At 37.0% G+C, this 23,226-nt stretch overlaps 1 protein-coding gene and 1 pseudogene across 1 annotated transcript in view; one reads left to right on the forward strand and one right to left on the reverse strand.

Moving 5' to 3' along the window:
* SCFD2 (sec1 family domain containing 2) overlaps nt 1–23,226 on the reverse strand; it is a 550,473-nt gene that overhangs the window by 164,270 nt on the left and 362,977 nt on the right. The window lies entirely within an intron of this gene.
* Nucleotides 15,264–16,903, forward strand: LOC119529423 (annotated as a pseudogene).

Below are 23,226 nucleotides of genomic sequence, written 5' to 3' on the forward strand. Positions count from 1 at the left end.
ATTGTTACAGTTTAGATACTTCATCTTCCTTCTGTAGTAACTTATTGCAGCCACAAAGAGGCACTCTGGGTTAAAGAATGAGTGAGCTTCCCCCACTCTCCAACCCCTTCCTTGCCAAGTGGTTTGTTCTTTCTCCCCTCTGTAAGTGGCTTTAAGAGAGCAAAATGGGTTTATCTACCATCAGGAAGGCCAGCAGCTCTTAGAGGAGGGCAGATGTTTGTCCAGCACAAAGTACAGATGCTTTTGACTGACATTTCAAAACAAATCTTATTCTTAGAATGCAAGAATTAATTGAAGGTGAAGACCCCTTGAGAGAGGGGGGCTTCTAACACTAAAAATCACAATTTTCTCATTCTATCACCTCAGCAGGGGGGAAGGTAATAAATAGTATTTAAAAAGATAAAATACTAAACAACAACAAAAATAACAAAACCCTCACAATACAAAACAAACTCTCAGAATAATGAGGACATTTTTGTAAAGGACACACTGCTGGAAGCAGCCCTGATAATATTACCCTTGGCGTTGGCTTTGGATGATTCAGTTCAAATAGGAATCTTCCTTAACCTTCATCCTGAACCAGTCAATAATCCAGTGTTTGTAACATCACAGTTAGTTGCCATGAAAACAAATGTGATGTCACATATTTGGCTTTTGGTTACCACTCCTGGATCATACAGGGGCAGAAAGCAAGAAAATTGTATCTGTCCTACACTAGCATTTTCAGCTTTCAGTGGTCCAATCATATTAAGAAAAACCTGACAAACTGTATACTCCTATATTATGAAGTCTAAAACTCTTTAAAAAGTATCCAAAATCTTTAGGTATATTTTCAAAACTACAATGCTTCACAGTACAAAATTTTTACCTAGTAAAAGTGCAAGCTCTTTAGCCATGGGTGAGCATAACTTATTTACAGTAGACAAAAGAAATGAATTGTGTTAGAGATGAGTAAGAAGCTCTAATTAGAAGACAGGAGAAAGACAACTTAAACTTCTCATGTTTTGGAACACTTAGTTTTAAAATAGGTTTGTATGGACTTTTTTTTTTTTTTTAAGTCTATTAGGAATCCTGAAAGTCCATCATGACACTTTCCCAAGATGGTATTTCAGGAAATTCAAAAATGATCAAAATCTTACCACCCTCCTCTCACCCCTACTCCCTTCCTTAAAAGAGAGAAAAAGCAAAAGTTTTTGCCATAATAATCATATTTAGGTGGCTGCCATTAACTAATTATAACACAATAGGCTATTTTCTGCTTCCTAAAAATAAGGAAGGCAGTTATGGGTGGGGTCAGGGGGGGCGCGGAATACTCAGTGTTACATGGACCACCCTTCAACTACTGGACATTATTTAAATGTGGAAAACATTTAAATCAGATTGAAAAACAAGGGGAGAAGGGACTTGTGAAATAGTGAGGGAACTCTCCCAAATTTCTGATGATGATGATGGTGGTGGTATCTGTTTTGTATCTATATTTAACATGAAAGATGAAAGAGTAAGTACTGTATGAGTTTTACAAACTGATAAAAAAAATTTTTTTAAAGTATCTGAGTCCGCTTTGCTTTATATTTTAAAGTGAAGCCATTTAGATTCCATCCAAATATGGACTTAAAAATATCCCAATATTAGTAAGATTAAGTTCTTTTTAAATTAATTTTTGGGAAAGATAGAGTTGTTTGTTGTAGAATAAAGAACCCTGGGGAGGAAATTAGGAGAGCTCCAATAGGTCACTTTATCTCACTGGTGGGTTTCCCTCTTACCTGTAAAATGAAGGGGTTGGACCAACCTAAAGCCCTTTACAGATTGATCAGTCCAGGCTTTTTGATCTTATAACCAAACTTTTACTGTTGAAACGTATGAAGACTGGCAAAGAAAACAAGCCAAGGCTACAGGTTGAGAGTAGGGGAGGCAAATCTGAATACAATTTCAAAAATAAAACTTACACAATTGGTCCTTTACCTTGGGTTACTGACAATCATGGCATTCATGACTACATTTCTTTACACTCGTGCATTTCTCTATGGTCCATTCACTCTTCCATCCCCCCAGACTGTTACTTCATACCCTTCATACCCTCTCAAACCTCTAACACCTCCTCCCCCAGAGGGGGGCCTTGCTTCGTACTTCACCCAGAAGCAGAAGACATCAGATGAGGCCTTCCACGTGCTCCCACCACCCATCTTCCAAACTCCGCACCCAGGTTCAGGTGCTGTCTTTCCTCCCGTTTATGTGGGCAAACTGTCTCTGCTGCCAATGAAAATCTATGTCTAATCATGTCACTTCTCTGCTCCAAACCCTCCATGACCTCCCCTCTTACTAGAGCCAAAGCCAAAGTCCCTCAAAAGACCTACAAGGCTACCTGCGCTGAGTTCTGCCGCCTCTCCTCCCACACTTCTCGCTCAGTCTGCCTCCTGGGTGTTCCTGGATTAGGCCAAATAAGCCACATTTGCACATTTGCATTTGCTGTTCCTTCTACTTGGTACACCATTTCCCCAGACATCCAAGACTCACTGCCTTGCTCTCTTCCGGTCTCTGTTTAAATGCCCCTTTTGCAGAGAAACCTTTCCTGACCACCCCATAAAACAGCCCACCCCTCCCCCACACCATGCCCTCCCTTCTCCTTCTCCCTGCTCTACTTTTCTACATAGCAATGACACCATGTCTTACACTACATATTTGTTTATTGACTACCCACACTAGAATGTAAACTCCATGACAGCAGAGATTTGCTTGTTTTATTCACTCCTCCAACCCCAGGGCCAGGCACTCACATTTATCGAATAAATTAATTTCCATGACATTGTTAAGCATTTAAGAAAAAGTTGGTGAAATTTTTACATTGTTACGGAATAAACCAAGCATTATAAACTAAAACAAACTGTTATAAATCTATTATTCATGGATTACTAAAATGGAAAAGGAAATGTCAAACACGCACATCTAGAGAATGATAGATCTAAATCTCGTAGCTCTCCAACACTGCTCCAAATAATGTGAGATCTGAAAAACGGCAAAAATGCAATGCTCCTGACAAGCATTGCTCCTGACGGCAATAATCCAATGCTCTCACACTTCAGAGGCCAATTTCCTTCTGGTGATTTCTCCCCAATTCACCCTTGGTGGACAGAATCACTCAAGTCATAGTGATTTCTATTCAGTCAATCAATTCTTTGTCAGCAGGAAAATTCGACTGGGCCCATGATGTGCAGCTTTCACGCTTGGAGCTTCCTTTATGGCTGGATAGACATTTCTGGGAAAGAGACCCAGCATATCAACCCTGGAGACCAAACACAACCCCCCCAAAGTATGCTTAGGACATATAAACAGCAGCCTGACCTTGCTCATTAAGAACTATGCAATGCACGTGTTCATGCAGAATACATCTTAGATGGTCTGTGTATATTCTCATTAACCTTTAGACTAAGGACAGCTATAATAAGGTTTGTTTTAGTAGCCTCTCATATGGTATGTACTAGATCTGGCCAGTTTTTAAGCAGAACAGCCTATTAAGCTGTAGAGGTGATAGCCCAGTTGAATGTCCCAATTTTCTTTCGATGAGTAAATAACAAATTTCAATACTGACAACAGTTTTGGTCAAAAAAGACCTCACATACCACGTGATAGGAAATTTCCTGGGATATGATGTGACTATATTCATCAGGAGCTTTCAAAAGGATTATAACCTTTGACCTAGAAATTCCACTTCTAGGACTTTATCCTAAGGAACTAATCAAAGATAAGAACAAAGATTTATGCATATGGATGTTACAAACCTGGAAACAACTGAAATATCCCCAAATAGGAATATGCTTAAATAAATAATAGTAGATTGTAGAACATGACACAGCTATTTAAAATACAGTTTCAAAAATTAATAACTTGGGAATACTCATGATATAAAGGTTAATTGTTATTCGAAACTTTATTTGTGTAGGTATCTGTATATTCATATACACATGAGCATATGAGTTGAAAGAGACATACCAAAAATATTTATAACGATTATCCCTAGGTGATGGGGTTAAAGTTGATTTAAAAAATTTAATCATAGTTTTCCACCATAAGCAGATATTCCTTAATTTTGAAAAATGCCATTGACCTGATTATAAAAGGACATATATTACTTCATCATCAGGAGAAGAAATAAGGAGTAAAACTTCCACTTGGAATTGAAGAGTTTAGAGAATGTTGGCACATTATAAACTTGTCATTGTTTCAGTGTTGCTTAAATTGTCTTGTTTTAACAGACATATCACTTTCATAAAAAAATCACCTCCAAACAGACTTCTAAACAAACAATATACAAACTTATGCAGCTGTGCTTCTCAGCTGCCTGCTTCCACCTACCCCATCGGTTCTCTGGTGATCACTCATGATTTAATTTAGATTAATATGGTAGGTCTTTGGTGGCTACTCTGCTTTGGATCCCAAGCCTTGCTAATTATTATCATAAAAGACAAGCTACTCAGGAGGTTTAAAGTTCAGGCACAGAGACCTCCATCTACATTTCTGTTGTTTGGCTCACCAAATTACAAGAGTCTGGTGAGTCAATATGAAAGATTCCAAACCCAAAGGTCAATGCTGGGCTACTGACCTCCATGACCCCACTTCAGAGCCAAGAATCGCAATGCAGTTTTTCCTCCCACGCTAAAACCACTGGCAACCAGCTTGTCTTGGTTGGCTCTTTTCTTTTACAATTATTTTTGAATAGGTAATAGTTCTTCCTGTGCCCACACACTAAATTAGCATCATTTCATGACTTTTCATCACTGTGAAGGACTTGAATGTATTTGTAACAGCACTGTACTTGCTAATGTTAATTCACATTAATTAGACCATATTCTCCTTCAAATCAGGCCATGTTCCCTCTAAACATTCATATGATCTAGAGTGGACATGAAAAGCCAGTTTTTAAACATCCTTTGAGCACATTGGTTGCTGTTTCAGAACGATTTTGCGATAGACAAACTTCTCTGAGCCTCGTCTAAGAAGCTTTTTAGAAATAATTTTCAGAGAGCCTAAAAAAGTCAGAGGGAACAGTTGGGAAACTGTAACATCCTCTGTCTTTCCACTTCCCCATTCAGTCACTAAATCCTGATAATTCCTGTTCAAAGAGCTGTGGTGTTTGTACCTTCCTGTCCACTCCCAGTACTCTATGCCCAGAATAGAGTCTCCCGATTGGTGATTTCAGATGCATCTCAAAGATGGGATAGCCGTTTACCGGTGCGTTGGGATGCAGATGAGCGTGAAGGATCTGTGCATTGAAGAAGATGGAGCCTGGGTCCCTCAGTCACTGCTCAGAAAAGAGCCAAATCTGCCCTTGGTTGTGAATTTGGTGTACAGGGTCTTCAGGCCAAAGTGGATGCTTTGGTTTTGTTCAAGTCAAAATTTTGTCCAAGACATTGCTTCCAGAATCATCATCTCTCTCTAAACTGTCTAAACTAGCATCCAAGTGATACACTAAGAAAAAAAAAAAGTCTTATGTTCTTTTAGAAATAATTTCTACCATGACTAAGATATATGTCTCTTAGAGGATGAAATACTAAAATTTGAAAATTTCAATTAAAGCAAGAAACCCATTTTAGAATCACAAGCATAAACTTTTAATGGGTCATATAATTGATGATGGAGCTGTCAAATGAGTGAGGCCAATTTTAAACTATTTTTTTTAATAGTTTCAAGTATCCTGTTGGTTTTCAACAATAAAAATTGTTTTTTTTAAATTGTCTTTAAAAGGGCCCCCTAAAACCCAAAACACTGAACCTCTTATTCAAAATAGTTTTTTATAAAGGGGAAAACATTTTTACTTCATTTTTATAAAAACTTTCAACATATTTTATTCCTACAGACTTTGTTTAAAACTAACAGATTGCCAACTTTTTCTAAACTTACAAATCATTACCTGAGCTGAAATATACTGTATGGAATAACATGGAACTTTAAAAGACACAGTGCCTGTGCTCCTTTGAAGAGTTTACAGTCTGGTGGGAGAGAGGGAAGTACAAATAAATAATGGTGATACAATGCAGTATGAAGTAAGTTCTCCAGGGCACACAGAGGGTGAGGGTGTGGGGAGAAACTCCTTAGAGAAGGTGACATTTGAGCTCTGTCAGATTTGAAGATGTGGGGGCAAGGAGAGGAAGAGAGATGGTGGGGGAAAGCTTTTCAGGATTTTTTTGACTAGACTTGCATGAATCTTTTTTTTTCTTTTTTTTTCAGAAAACTTCTTTTATATACTTCAGCAAAATCTTGTTTTGTTCAAATAAAGTGAACAGTGCCGACAGACGAATATGATGGTTGTTTCTCTGTAGGGCCTCCAGCTTTGGCCCTGGAGACCAGAAGACAGAACCCAGGTGACACCCTATCATGACTGGTGCCAAGTCAGCAGATGGAAAACATTACTGGGACAATTCTAACCCAATGACTGGATGCCAGTGTCCCAGTGTGAAAAATGAGGAGGGGTCACAGGTCCACGTATAGCGAGTGTGATGGTTAATGCCACTGGAGATGACAAGTGATTTGTGTTGTTGTCGGAAATCCTTCCCTACTATTGTTTCTTGTTCTTTTAAGCTTTGGGAACATGAAAGTTATTATATTTGGTGAGTTGGGAAGGGAGGTTGGACTGCACATGGATGTCAAATGCAAGATAACTATTGAGAGATGCATGTCAAAAAGAAACAAACATTGAAAAATGTTATTTTCTCTTACTGGGGGATGGAATCTTCTTAATCAAAAGTGACAAGGAATAAGAACACAGTTTCTTTCTGTTCTTCTCTACCCACAAGGCAGCCCTGAAAATATGTCTGAGCCCACAAGACCATGGCCTGTAAGGCCAGTGGAGAACGACATTAAATCAGATAGCAAGTCTTAAAAAAAAAACAACAACAAAACCTGTGTCCTGATTATTCCTCCCTATTTGGTTTTCTAAGAAATCTGTATATCGGTGTCTGTATTGTTACACAACATAGCTGCTTGTCTTTTTCCTTCTAGCAATGTGGAGGTCAGAAAATAAAGAGAAAATACCTAATGAGGATGGAGAGTGGTATAATAGAGAAAGGTCAAACTTTGGTGTCAGGAGACTTGGTTTTATATCCCAGCTCTAACTTTGACAAGTTGAATTTTTTCCTGATCTATAAAAAGGGGACTAATGCCTACCAAACTACCTCACAGGGTAAAGAACAAAATAAAATTGAGATAATGCTTAAGAGCCTGATTGGTAAGCTAGAAAAATGCAAGAAGAGGTAAGTTTTCCTTTTTAACGGTAACAATGACAATAATAATTATAAACTGTTTGAGTGTAGATATTTTGACATTTTTATGCACTGCTTTTTCCCCAGTGCCTGGCACATAGCTGGAGTTTGAGAGTTACCTGTTGAATAAATGAATGAATGGGACCAAGGTAAATCCATAAATTAAGCAGTGCTTCTGCTGGTCTAGGGCTTTTTGAAAACTACCCAAAAGGCTAAAGAGAGCCACATTAAACCATTTTAGTACACCATAGTTGTGTGATTGCATTTATAGTACACATGGGTAGTTGTACCTTCTTGAGAACTTTTATGCAGAGAGAGTCAAGAAATATTTAGACTTGTGGGTCTGAATGTAGAACGAGATTCCATGGAGAAAAAGTCCTTTCATATGACATTATCTAATCTTGAACTCCTGGTTTGCCTCCCTTTTTCATTCCTTCCTCTGATTTGAATCTGCTTCCCAGAAGACGAATATTACTGAGATAAGGAGTTGAAATCCGGAGCTGTGACTCCAATTCAGTGAATTCTTAATTCTAACACTACATGTGGGAAAATCAGGACAAGAGCTTGGGAAAGCGAATCATGGACCCAGGTGAACCTGGTCTTAAAAATATTGGTATGGCTACAGGAAGTTCCAAGTATCCAGGAGACTTAGTCCTTACTTTTAAAAGGTAGTGTTTGGGTAGGCAGAATGTTGTGGTATCAGCCCTCTCTTCTCCACATTCCCAGACTCTAATGAGTCTTAATTCCCTCTTTGCTTTGGCTGCTAGGAAGCTCTGTGCCAAATCTTGATTAATCTCTGACAACTATATAGGCCCTTATGATATTATTTTATGTTTTATAATTACAGTCAATGATTTTATCTTACCTTTAATTTTATTGTCTACTCTAATTTTCTTTTTTCCCTGATACTATCACTCTTTTGATACTATGTTTCTTTACAAACTACCTTGGGTCTCTTTTTGAATGAGAAAAAAATATTAACCAATGCAATCTTAACTTTCATTTTATTGTTTCCTTTACTTTTCTTTTTTGCCCTGATATTATCAGTGTTTGTATAGTGTGTTTCTTCACAAACTACCTTGGGTCTCTTTTCAAATGAGGAAGAATATTAATAAATGCAACCCTGCTAATCTGGGAGATTTCCAGTGCGGACCTTGAAGATGGGCAGTAGCTCTGTTGAGTGTGAGCACCACTGCTTACAGCATACCCTTGCCATGTGATGTTGATCATTCGAGGAAAAGTTTCATCCCTGATACTAGGAACTCCTCTCTGTTTTTGGTGAGAGATTGGGGGTGGTAAGGAAATCCCTGTTGATGACAAACCAGAATTCTAGAAAAGCAGTAATTCAAATGAATCTGAGGCAGGCTTGGAATGTAAACTCTCCAGTCAGCAGCTTTGTTCTTAGGCATCTGGAAATAACTGGCCAATGGAAACCTGCTGTTTGCAAGATGTCTACTTTCATTAAATACTTGTGGCTGTGTTTCTAAAACCCTAATGGTAAGGCCTATCCATCACCAGGTAACCTGATGACATGAAGATTCACTTAATATAAAGGATTCTGGGCTAAATTTGACTCCCGCAAAGTCCTCTAAAGAGGCCATAGCTGCCTCAATTCTTTTCTTATTCAACTCAAACAGGCTACCAAATACTGAAAACCCCAAAGATTTTCACCCGATATGTTCCAAGTAATGAACACATAGTATTTAAACACCTATTTAAATATGGTATGATTGACTTGGAGGAAGGTATTGAGAAAAGGGAAGGAGGAGGAGAAGTTTTTGAGGGAAAGCAACATAAAGTAGGCAATCAATAAATAATTGCTAAATGAATGGGTGAATGAATGGTAGGTTAAGAACCTATGAGTCCTTTAGAGACTTTTGGTATGACCTGTTTTGAAAACTAGCTAATGCCAAATTGGGACATTACTTTCTGCCTCCCCCACCAAAAAAATCCATGATTTTCCACCAATCACTGATAGTAATTTTATTAAAAGTTATTTTTAATTTCTTTGCCTTCAACCAACCCAAATGTTTTGAGCTGACCCATGGAATGATGCTACTGCAAAAAGGTTCCATTTGCCCTTTACCTCTCTCCTGTCACCACCTTGATAATCACACATTGGCCCAGATTATCCAAGGGCCTAAGCAGTTTGAAGAAGGCAGTCCTTTTTAACAGGAAGACAATGCAGCTTCCAAATTGCCTTTTTTTTTTTTTTTTTTTTTTTTTGAGATTATCAGGTTAGGCTTGGTGAGTATCTGGTACCTTTGGCCCACTGGATACACTGCAGCTTATCTATTAAATGACTGAATGAGGCACATGTGATAAATCCAATCTGTGAGTGTCCCCACAGACCTGCTCTGTTGCCCAGCTGAAAGCTTCTATTATTATATTTAGGAATAAAAGGAAAGGAATGACAAGGGGTGGGGGTAGAACAGAAGGGAAGATGGTTTAACTCTTCTAGGTGGCCAGATTTTAAATAGATGTCTATGCTTACTCATATTAATATGACACTAAGCTTTTCAAATTCTCAAATCACATTTGAAATCTTAAAATATCTTTATTTTCAAGCTGTCAGGGGTGAAGCATAGATGGGAATATCCATTTTACAACAAAATTAGAAAATCAACACTAAAACAGACTTTTATGTTAATCCGTAAAAAAAACTTTTTTATTTTTTTTTTTTTTTTTTTTTTTGTTTAATTGGTTCCAGACAGCAAAGATACTTCCAAACCAAGAAACACATCAAGGAAAACCAAATCTTTTCTGTGCTGTTAATGGGGAATGCCCAGTAGGTAGAGTTTAGAGATCATCCTTATACGATGAGGACAGATCTTTCCCAATCTCTATCATTTTATTCAAAGCATAAGTTTTCATTTCCAAAAACTTTTTACTGTTAAAACTTCTTAGCATGCTTTATTGGGATACTACCATATACCTAAGGGCAGAATATTTCCATTATAAATATTAAAGACATGAATAAAAAAAGAAAAAAGAAAGCTACTCGATTCATGCAGTAGAAACTGCTACTCTGTGAGTTCCTTGAGAAGGACCATGTCTTATTCACCCCTGAAGACAAGTCTAGCCGTAGGCTGTGCACCACGGGAGGTACTCACAAAACATTTATTTAATTGGAGTCACATCATTGATTTTATGAATTTAATTTTTAAATAAAAGTTTGCCAAAATCCAAACTTTAAATACCTGTGTAAGATGAAACACACTTGATTTGCACAAGGAAAATTTCATATATTTAAAGTTTCAAGAAATCATTTTAATTAGAGTGAATTATGTTCTTAAATTTTACTTTAATTAACATGGCTGGTGTAAATGACTAAAGGTTTTCATTTTCTTCTTTCCCCTTCTGAGGAAATGTCTATAAAATTTTCCAGAAAAGTAAGCCCTCAAAACCAAAAAAAAAACAAAAACAACAACAAAATCCAAAATTCTTTGTTAAACTGTTGTTACAATATGGGTTTATTTTCATACTGCTTAAATTGCAGTTCCAGTTGTAAAGGACCCTTACAAGTCCTTCATTTACAGAGAGAAAAACATACCTAGAGCCCACTGCTAATTAATGACAGAATTGGAAGCTCCCTGAGGGTAGGAGCTTTTTATCATTGTGTTTGCAATGTCCAACATAATGCCTGGTAAATAGCTGACATTTGTAGAGTAAAAGAAAATGGCGCCTGCATTGGGCATTGCTGGGAAGGGATCCCTTTCCAAGAAGGGCTTCTCCAGAAGACAAAAACAATTGACCTGCAAGGGCTTCCCCAGAAAATGGAATGCACCCTAAAGAACTGCAGATAAGCAACACCTGGTGATAAATTAGTTTTGGTAGTAGAGATAATCTATTGGAATGGACAAGAATACCATACCAATCAATGTATATCTGCTTTGTAAGACCCCCTATGTAAAATGGAAACATAACGTCTGCCAGTCAGAACATTTCCTCACTTCCTTTCACATTTGCTCTAAATGAGCTTCCCCTTTCCATTTGCTCATCGGACTCCCTTCAGCTTTCTGAATGGAATGCTGCCTGATTCATGGATCACTCAATAAATCCATGAGATCCTGAATTACAGGAAAAGTGCTTCTTTTATCACATTCAGTACATATTTGTTGAATAAACAGATGACAATGTGAATAAGAAATACCACCTCTGAGTTTCTACTCCAGTCCTTCTACAGTGCTGTGGCCAAGCCACAATACCAGTGTTGCAGCCATACACTAAACAGGAAATGAGGATATTAGGGCTCAAACTCAAAGACTGGCATCTCCAAGGTTGAATTAATCTCTTTCCAGTGTGGACACCAGGATGAAGTTATGGTGAGAACTCTACAAATCCATACTGGTCTACCATCAGGTCACTATTTCCTGACCTCCAATTTTTAGGAAATCACACTAGGAGTGGATAGATGGTGTCTATCCTGGATGTCTGAGCTGTTCCATAACTTCCAGGCAACCAGGGTAGCAGCAACTGGTTCTTCAAGGTCACTGGAATAGGGTGTAGAGCACGGCAGGTAGAAGAAACTTAATAAAATGTGAGCTTTCAAAACTTAAGCCATTTATCAAACTTAAGCCATTTATAAAAAGAGAAAGTAAACAAGGAATGGAGAAAGACAAATTCCAAATTTGAAGACAGTTGCTAAACTCTTCCAAATTTTCCCTACCAGTAAGTGTGAAGTTATAAAATAGCTTCTCTGACCAAAAGAGATATGCATAATTTACTGTTTTGAACAGCCATGTAATAACTCCAATGACCTAACAGAATTAACATATACCAACATTATACATCCCCTCAAGTTCCTAATGGAGGACTCACCAGAAGTGAGAGGACCTGTGTCTAAATGAGGCAGACTTGTGCAGAACCATGGCTAAGGTTGCCTGGAGTTCTCTGCAAAAACGTCCTTTGAGTCTACCCAACCCTCTCCATCCTTCCAGGCCTTGTTTCATCTGCCTCATATGCTTCTGTCCTTTGAGACTGTCAAAGGCATTTATTCACAAGAAAGATGGTCCAGCTCAGACGTGTCCAAGGCAGTGAACTTGGGAAAGTGAGTTAATCTGTCCAGTGCTGTTCTCCGGACAGGCTTAGATAAGTGATTAGAGAGGTCCCTCCCAGCCCCCATTGTTTATAATTCCATGTGCTCTTGGCATCTGCCTCTTTAGAAGTTCTTTAAATTTTTCACCTGGAAGCCTGGGGGTACTTTCTGGAAGAGAATGGACAATTCATACACACGTATTTAATGAAAAAATAAGTAAGTTTTTGTGTTAATTCAGATTGCATTATTTTTTTCTTTTGGTAGCAAGTGTTAAAACTTTAAGAAAAATGTATGAGAGAAAATGCTTAAATTTTTATCCATTAACTTACATTTTCTTTGGCAAATTGCATAAAAGACTGCCACTATTTTATTACATTGGTAAAAAATCTCAGTTCAGATTGGCAAAACTAGATTTTGTAGGAGACTTCTTTGTGCCTCATACTATAGTATTACTTACATCCTCTGTGGACATGTATACTTTGTCCAACTAAGTTATCGGGGCGGGGCTCTGCCATATTTCTTCTCTGATTTCTGCATAACATGGCTCAATGCTACCTGTATGTGATGGTTAAGTTCATGTGTCAACTTGGCTAGTCATGGAGTCCAGTTGTTTGATCAAGCAAACACTGGCCTGATTGATACTGTGAGGGTATTTAAATCATGAATTTAAATCATTAGTCAGTTGATTGCACCTATGGCTGATAACATCTACAATTAACAAAGGAGATTGCCTACAGCAAAGAGAGAAGTCTTATCCAATCAGAGGAAGGCCTTAAAGGAAGAACTGAGAATTTCAGTAGTCAGAAAGATAAATTTCTATCTCTACTTCAGCCAGCCAGCTTCTCCTGGGGAATTCATCAAAACCTTCATCGGAGTTCCCAACTTGCAGCATGCCCTTCAGAATTTAGACTTTGTCAATCCCCATGGTTGTGTGAGCCAATTCTTATAATAAATCTCTTAATATTTACTTATATATTTCATGTCAATTCTGTTTTTCTGGAGAACCCTAATATATTATACAATATGATAATATGAATGGAAGAAAAAAGAGGAGAGAGGGAGGGAGGGAAAGAGTAGGGGAAGGGACAGATGGATGGAAAAAAGATCTTTCCCAGAGTTCTAGGTTTTCCCTGGACTAACATTTTATGGGTTAAATGTAAAGGTGGAAGAACTTCCTGGCTCTTTTCAAGATTGCTGAAATAACTTTTTCTGAATTCCTCTACCACAAGGTACGATTCACTTATTTGACGAGATGTCCTCAGGACTAATCGAGGGTTAGGTAAGGCCAGTGTATAGTAAGTTGGCAAATAGGAGTTGAGGTTCAGGTAGGCACGGAAATAATTTTCTGAACCATTTCACTGATAAATGCACGTTACAAATATTTATACCTTGTTTTAGGATCCTGCTAGTTGAAACAACAAAAACAACAAATAGCAGTTTCTAATATTCTGTTCCTACATAAGAAAGACATGGTGTTAGTAACAAAAGTAATTTTTATTATTTTGGGCTTAAACATATATCAAATGTTTTGAGCTATAAACTGATGTGGTGTGTGTGTGTGTATATAGGAGGAAATCATTCTGTAATTTCACATTTTCCATGTTAGAATCTCAAAAAATTTAACAACAATCTTCATCTTTGGAAAAATTCCACTAAACAATATTTAAACCAAAGAGTCCACACCTTCTTTTACATTAACTTTGTTTTTCCCACCTTGCCTAACTCTGGTAAGTACCATATCCTATTAAACTGCTCCAAAAGAGGCAAGAAGAGAATGAGGCAAGGCGTTTTACTAAACAAGTAGTCAAGGGCCCAGACAGCAGCACAGAAGTTTTAATATTTTCTTCTATGCCCCTTTGGATCATATGTGTGTATACCCACTTTGGAAACCTCTGCCTTAAGCAATGAGAGTTTTATGACCTGAGTTTAACCATAAAATGATTTCACTCTGACTTCATTAAGCTATAAACAAGAACATAGTCTAAATGTGACTTGGTAGCTTCACTTCTTGGGATGCATTGGCAAGCAATATGATGGACCTTTAATATTTATGTATCTGGAACCAGAGAATCCAGAAGCAGACTCAATATATATGACCAATTAATTTTGATAAAGGTGCAAAAGCAGTTTGATGGAGAAAGGATAATCTTTTCAACAAATGGTGTTGAAACTTGGGACATCCATAAGCAAAATAAATAAATAAGCAACCTCAACCCATACCTTGCACCTTATATGAAAATTAACTCTAAATGGATCATGGACCTGGACATGGGAACCAAAACTATAAAACTTCTAGAAAAAAAGATAGGAGAAAATCTTGAGATTTTTGATTAGGAAAAAATTTCTTTGCTATGACACCAAAATCATAATCCATTAAAATCATAAACTGGATAACATCAAAATTAAAAACTTCTGCTCTGTTAAAGACACAATTCCGAGACTGAAAAGACAAACATGGCCTAAGAGAAAACACATGAAAACAATTTCTGATAAAGGACTTGTATACAGAAAACATAAAGAACTCTCAAAACTTACTAATAAGAAAATAATCCAATTTAAAAATCAGCAAAAGATTTGAAAAGCTGTTTCAGCAAAGAAGATACATGAATGGCAAATAAGCACATGAGAAGATGCTCAAAATCAGTAGTCACTAGGGAAATGCAAATTAAAAACTATAAGACACCACCACATACCTATTAAAAGGGTTAAGAACATACAAACAATAAAACTTTTAAAAAGTAACTGGAGGTTCTTCTCTTCTGGTCTGAGGTGGCAGAGGCATTCACCTCCTCTTCAGCTCCATTTTACCTCTGCTCCTGTCTTCCCTTTTCTCTCAGGCTTGGAAATCGGCCTGAGGCTTCCTCCGCCTCTGCGGGGTTGGTATAGAAGCCCCCCTCCTTCATTCCCTGCACTGCCTCCTTTTTCACATCCTCCATCCTCTCCCTTACCCCACCAGGAATGAGATGTCCGACATGATCGTGCTGGGCACCAGCCTGACAGAGTGTATCCTATCAGGCATAACACAAGTGAATGGAAAGCAAGTTCTTCACATGGCTCGAAACCCACATTTGGGAGGAGAAAGTGACTCTGTAACACCACTGGAAGATTTAAACAAAAGATTTAAATTACCAGCAGTACCACCAGCATCAATGGGGTGAGGAAGAGACAGGAATGTTGATTCAAGATGCTGCATTATAGAGCGGTCACTTGCTACCTGGATTTCAAAGTGATCGAAGGGGGCTTTGTCTATAAAGGAGGAAAAATCTAAAAGGTTCTTTCCATTGAAGCAGAAACCCTGGCATCTAGTTTAAACGGGCTATTTGAAAAACATTGCTTCAGAAAATTCCTAATGTATGTTGCCAACTTTGATGAGAAAGATCCTAGAACTTTGGAAGGTATGGACCCTAAGAAGACTGCAATGAGAGATGTGTATTGGAAGTATGACTTGGGTCAAGATGTTTTAGATTTTACTGGTCATGCCCTTGCACTTTACAGAACCAATGACTATTTAGATCAACCATGTTGTGAAACCATTAATAGGATTAAATTCTTCAGTGAGTCCTTGGCAAGATATGGTAAAATCCCATACCTTATCCACTGTATGGCCTTGGAGAACTGCTACAAGGATTTGAAAGGCTCAGTGCTATTTGTTGAGGTACCTACATGCTGAATAAATCAATTGCAGAACTCCTTGTGCAGAATGGAAGAGTGGTTGGTATAAAATCTGAAGGAGAGCTTGCTCGCTGTAAGCAGCTCATCTGTGCTCCTACTTACATAAAAGATCAGGTACAAAAAGCGGGCCAGGTGATAGCCCCCCCCCCCTTTTCTCTCATCAGTTTTATTAGACTAAAACACCACTAGGAACCAGTGTCCATCCAAATGACTCTCAAATCTGGAGCCACATAAAGCAAACTTGTGACTTTGGTATTTGGGCACTGTCATAATACTTGACATAACACAAAATGTAAAATTATACAGAAAACTTAGGGATGCCATCTCAAATTATGAAATATTCCATTTAGAATTTCTGTAATGTCAAGAGGATAGATGGTACACAAGTCGTACTGATCCAGCTCATGAGCAGCAGAAGCACATAATTGCAAAGGCTATACTGATTAAAAGATGCATATTGTGTATCAGGTTGTCTGTGTCAACATTTCAGTGTTTTGTGACTTGTATGTATCCTAAGCCACCCAATCAAGAACAAAAATGATGCCAATTCATGCCAGATGCTTACTCCCCAGAACCAAATCAATTGGAAGTCAGATATCTATTTGTGCATGATTCCTTTGCACACACAGTGACAGTACATGGGAAGTAAATTGCCATAGTTAGCAAAACTATGGAAACCAAAGAACCTGAGAAAGAAATCAGATCAACTTTGGAGCTCCTGGAACCAAATGAACAGAGATTTGCTAGCATCAGTGACCTCCTTGTACCAAAATATTTGGGAACAGAGAGCCAGATCTTTACTTCCCACACTTTTGATGCTACAACTCACTCTGAGACAACCTGTGATGCATTAAAAACATCTATAAGCTGATGACAGGATCAGAGTTTGACTCTGAAGAAACGAAGTGCAAGAAATAATGACATCCATGGGGAAGACTAACAGCAGTACATGTTATTATCTAATAAGAACAAATTTTAAATTTGGCAAATAAAGCATACTGTATAAAATCTATATTGTAAGGCATGCTTTTGTAATCAAAACTGAGATTGAAGAGTACTGTACCAATAAATATTCCTTCTATTTACCTTTTTAAATTCATATTGAACTTTCATGGAATGGCTACTCAGAATTGGCAGGTTATCACATTCTGTTCAATTTAACTATACTGACTTTGTCTTCCTAGTGAAGGATCAGTTAAAAAACAAAACAAAACAAAACACTGAAATGTTGACACAGACAACCTGATACACAATATGCATCTTTTAATCAGTATAGCCTTTGCAATTATGTGCTTCTGCTGCTCATGAGCTGGATCAGTACGATTTGTGCGCCATCTATCCTCTTGACATTACAGAAATTCTAAATGGAATATTTCATAATTTGGGATGGCATCCCTAAGTTTTCTGTATAATTTTACATTTTGTGTTATGTCAAGTATTATGACAGTGCCCAAATACCAAAGTCACAAGTTTGCTTTATGTGGCTCCAGATTTGAGAGTCATTTGGATGGACACTGGTTCCTAGTGGTGTTTTAGTCTAATAAAACTGATGAGAGAAAAGGGGGGGAAGGCTATCATAAAGCAGGCAAAATGAGAAGTATCCTGTACTCAGGTGTGGGTTCTTCAATGGACCAAACCGCCAAGCAATACTGATTTGACAGAGCCTCTACTTTCTCTCAAAATGGCTCCAAATGATTTCTGTACTGCAAAATAAAGCCAAATGCTGGAGACCAGGAGAAAAAAAAAAAAATAAAAAAAGAACTGGACCCCTCATACATTGCTGGTGGGAATGCAAAATGGTACAGATGCTTTGGAAACAATTTGGCTACTTCTTATCAATTTAAATACACACCATATGTCCCTGCAATCCCACTCCTGAGTATTTACACAAGTGAAATTAAAGCTTATGTTCACACAAAAAACCTTATACATGAATACGTATAGCAGCTTTATTGCTAATTTCAAAAACTGGAAACAACACTAATATCCTTCAGCTGGTTAATGTACAAACAAACTGGCACCTCCACACAATGGAAGACAACTCAGCAATAAAAAGAAATGAACCATAAATACAAGCAACAACATGGGTAGAACTCAAACACATAGCGCTAAGTAAAGAAGCCATCTTAAAAAGGGCTAAATACTGTATGGTCCCATTTTTATGATAGTCTGGAAAAGGCCAAATAAGAGGAACAGGAAACAGATCAGTGTTTGCCAAGGATAGGGATGGGGGAAGGGGGTGACTACAAAGGTACAGTATGAGGGAATTTTAGGGTGATGGAACAATTCTGTATCTTGATAGTGGTAGTGGTTACATGACTGTATTTTCTCATCAAAACCCATAGACTTTTGCATCAAAAAGAGTGAATTAACTGTATGTAAATTAAAAGTGAATAAAAACTTCATATCTCATGTAAGTGTCCATCTATAAATGACTGTCCAAATAAATTATGGACCACTCTACAAAGAAATAAAATATATTTGTCAAAAGAGAATATTTCTAAAAAAAAAAAAAAAAAAAAAAAGAGAATATGTCTGCACATAACTGCACATAATAGCAAGAAAAGATGTCAAAGAGAAATGCAAGTTGTAGAAGTGTAAGTATATAACGATTGCTTTTTAAAGAATATATGCACATGTATGTTAGTAATTCTATAGGAAAAAATATGGATAAACATTCCCCAAAATAGCAAGAGAGATTTTTCTGAAGAGTTGGATTATAAGTGTCTTTCATTTACTATGATTTACATGTTATAACAACATATTGAGTTTTAAACAAACATATTATTTTCTTCATAATATGAAATTACAAAGACAAAATTATATGACTCAAAACTGAAGATATTAATGTATTTTTCCATAAAAGCACAGAATGTAAGTGAATTCTTGGTAGGCACTTAAAAGTAAGTTTAAGCAATAATGTGAACTGGAAGCTTAATTCTGAGTTTAGAGTCAGATTTGAGGGTAAGGTAGGCAGTTTCCCCCCAAGCTAGCATTTGTGTCATTTAATGAAACCCAACCCAATAGAAAATTTTAGAGGCATTTGTGTTGCCAATCAGCAACTGCTTGCCAAGTTTAAAAGAACACTTTGCATAACCAATGAGAAAGGTAAACCAATATGAGACATATCCTGTCAACATAGGTGTATGTAAAAGCAAAGCTTTTCCCAGCCCCCAAACATTGTTGCTATTTTCTTTTAAATATTTTCATTAAAAAAAAATTCCAAAGTATAGGAAAACTGCACACATAATACAATAATACTGTACAGAGAACTCCAATATACACCCTACCCAGATACACAGATTTATAAACTTTTAATATTTTGTCATACTTGTTATATCATTTTAACTGTCTGTCTGTATGTCTATTTCCTAAACATTTGAGAGTTTAGGCTGCATACATCATGCTCCTTTACCATTTAATACTTCCATGTATATTTCCAAAAAACAAGGATATTCACTATTGTAACCAAATTAAGTACAATTATGAAGTTCAAGAAATTTATCACTGATATAAAGAAGACAGTCTATATTCCAATTTTTTTCAATTATCTCAATAATGTCCTTTTAGATATTTTTCTCCTCCATTATTAGATCCAGTCCAGGATCAGTAATTGCATTTAACTGTCATTGTCTCTTTATTTTTTCTCTTTTAATAATTGTGGTAACATATATACAATATAAAATTTCCCATCTCAACCACTCCCAAACATACAAATTCAGTGGTATTAATCACATTCACAATGTTGTATTACCATCACCATCAGTTATTGAAATTTTCCATCACCCCAAATAAAGACACTATATCCATTATGCATTAATGCCTCATTCCCCCTCCTTGCTCCCTGCCCTTGTAACCTGTACTCTACTTTCTGTCTCTATGAATTTACATACACTAGCTATTATATATAAATGGAATCATATAATATCTGTTCTTTTGTGTTTGGCTTATTTCATTTAACATGATGTTTTCAAGTTGCATCCATGGTGTAGCATGTATCAGAACTTTATTACTTGTTAAGATTAATATTCCATTGTACATACAGATCACATTCTGTTTATCCATTCATGTTGATGTACATGTGGGTGGTTTCAGCTTTGGGCTTTGTGAATAATGCTGCTATGAAATATGTGTTTGAATCCCTGCTTTCAAATATTTGGGGTTATACCTAGTAGTGGGATAGCTGAATTATACGGTCATTCTATACTTAATTTTCTGAGAAACTGACAAACTGCTTTCCATAGCAGCTGCACCAATTTACATTCCTGCCAACAATGTATGAATGTTCCTGTTCCTCCACATCCTCTCCGATACTTGTAATTTTCCATTTTTTAAAAAATAGTAGCCATTCTAGTGTGTTTGAAATGGTATCTTGGGGTTTTGATTTTATTTTCCCTAATGGCTAAAGATGTTGAGCATCTTTTCATGTGCTGATTGGCCATTTGTATATCTTCTTTGGAAAAATGTCTATTCAAGTCCTTTACCCATTATTTTTTTAATTGGGTTTTGTCTTTAAGTTGTAGAGTTGTAGGAGTTATTTATATATTCTGGATATTCAACCCTTATCAGACATATGGTTTCCCAATAGTTTCTCACATTCTGCTCATTATCTTTTCATTTTCTTTATCATGTCCTTTGAAGCACAAAACTTTAATTTTGATGAAGTCCATATTATCAATTTTTTCTTTTGCCCATCATATTTTTGGTGTAAAGTCTACTGCTTAATACAAGGTCCTGAATATATTTCCCTGTTTTCTTCTAAGAGTTTTATAGTTTTAGCTCTTATAATTAGGTTGTTGATTCATGTTGAGTTGATTCTTACATATGGTGTGAGGTATGGGTCCACCTTCATTCTTTTGCATATGGATATCCACTTTTCCCAGCCCCATTTATCAAAGGGACTATTCTTTCCCAATTGAATGGACTTGGCACCATTGTCAGATTCAATTGGCCAAAGCTTTGTTGTCAACCAAGATGGCACTGAAAGAGGTTCCAGGGATCTGTTTCCCCACAGAATTTTTGAACAAGTAGGAATAACTGGCAGAGCCATCTTTCATAGAGCTCCAAAAAAACAATTAATGGGTTTCAATAAATAGATGAGCACTGAATCAAGAAAATGCAACCAAAAAACAGTAGGAGAAGCTCACGGCACCCTTGCTGGGCCCTCCTCCATATCATCCCTGGCATGGTGTGGGGCCAACTGGCACTCTCATTGTGGGCTCCTGGCTCTGTTCCAGAGTTAGCAGAGTAACCCCTTTGCTCATACTGGGTTGTCCATATGTTTGGTGCCAATCTATCGGGTAGCAACAGAAAGGACTGTACTAGCACACTTGTCTCTGGTTTGCCCTCAATACAGAAGGAGCTTGTGAACTGGAACAAAGGATTATCAGCTTAAAGACATGGAGTGGAACATCTGGGAGGAGATGTGAATCTATTCCATAGATAGTAGAGGGAGCATTCAGATCCCTGTAAATGGGGAATTTCCAAAGGCTGCAAGCACAGGCCCAGGACAAAATGTATGTTCAGAAAAGATGGAGAGGACCCTGTGCTTTTAGTTCAGGCTGATCTTCTTGGTAGGAGGGCTAAATTCTGAAGGAGAACAATAGCTAACACAAAGCCAATTTGCAAAGACTGTGACATGTGTTTTTGCATTGGTTTACTTGTTTTTGTTAGCTTCTAGCATGAAAGGAAATCTTTGTCAAATCCCTAGGTTGATAAAAAGTTTAAGGAGCAGACAGCTCAGAAACTAAATTCCAGAATTAATATATAAAAATATGAAAATGTACAGTGTGCAAAAAAAGATTATAAGAAAAACAGAAACAGGAAATGAAGTCCTATCCAAAGAAACAAGATAAAACTACAGAAACCTTCAACAAAGAATACCAGATGTTGGACACAACAAAGACTTTTAAAAAGTGATCTTCACACCCCCTTTATCTAGTGTATGGATAAGTAGAAAAATGGGGATAAAAACTAAAGGACAAATGGGGTGGGAGGGGGAGATGATTTGGGTGTTCTTTTTTCACTTTTATTTTTTATTCTTGTTCTGGTTCTTTCTGATGTAAGGAAAATGTTCAGAGATAGATTGCGGGGATGAACGCATAACTATGTTATCATACTGTGGACAGTGGATTGTATACCATGGATGATTGCATGGTGTGTGAATGTATTTCAATAAAACTGAATTTAATAACAAACAAAAGCAAAAAAAAAAGTGATCTTCAATATGCTAAAAGAGCTAAAGGAAGAGATGGAGGAAGAATTAAAGGATATCAGGACAGTGAAAAATGAATAAAATGAAATTTCAATAAAGGGATAGAAATTATAAAAAGGAACCAAGCAGAAATATGAGAGTTGAAGACCAAAGTAACTGAAACAAAAAAATTCCCTAGAGGGTTTCAACAGCAGATTGGCCTGGCAGAAGAATGAATCAGTAAGTCTGAAGATAAGTCAATTGAAATGACTCAGGCTGAGGAGGAGAAATGAAGAAGAATGAAGAAAAGTGAACAGAGCTTAAGAGACCTGTGGGACACCATCAAGCATGCCAATATACACATTATGGGAGGAATATTCAAAAAATAATGACAGAAAACCTCCCCAATTTAATAAAAGACTTGAACATACATAATCAAGGACTCAACAAACCCCAAAGAGTATAGACTCAAAGAGAACCATACCCAGACATATTATAATAAAACTGTCAAGTGCTAAAAACAAAGAGAGAGTTTTTAAAGCTCAAGAGGAAACCAATGTATTGTATGCAATGGAGACCCAATAAGAATAAGTGATGATTTCTCATCAGAAATCATGGAGGCAAGAAGGTAGTGGGAAGAAATATTTAAAGTGCTGAAATAAGATAGTTGCCAACCAAGAATTATATATCCAGTGAGATTCAAAAACAAGGAAGAGATTAAAACATTCCCAGATATACAAAAGCTGAGGGAGTACACCACACTAGGCCTACTCTATGAGCAACGCTATAGTGGAGTTCTTCACATTGAAAGGAAAGAACACAAGACAGTAGATCAAAGCAAAAAGAAATAAAGATTTCTGGTAAAAATAACCACACAGGTAATTATAAACTCCAGTACTATGGTACTGTATTTTTGGTATGTAATTCCACTTTTTACTTCTTACAGGCTTTAAAATGCAAAAGCATAAAAAAGTAATTATACATCTATGATTTTGGACAGACATTTTTTAAAGGTATAATTTGTAATAGGTACAACTAAAAGGTGGAGGAAAGACAGGTATAGGAACTTA

Source organism: Choloepus didactylus, chromosome 3 (genome assembly GCF_015220235.1).
Source record: "Choloepus didactylus isolate mChoDid1 chromosome 3, mChoDid1.pri, whole genome shotgun sequence".
Classification (NCBI taxonomy): domain Eukaryota; kingdom Metazoa; phylum Chordata; class Mammalia; order Pilosa; family Megalonychidae; genus Choloepus; species Choloepus didactylus.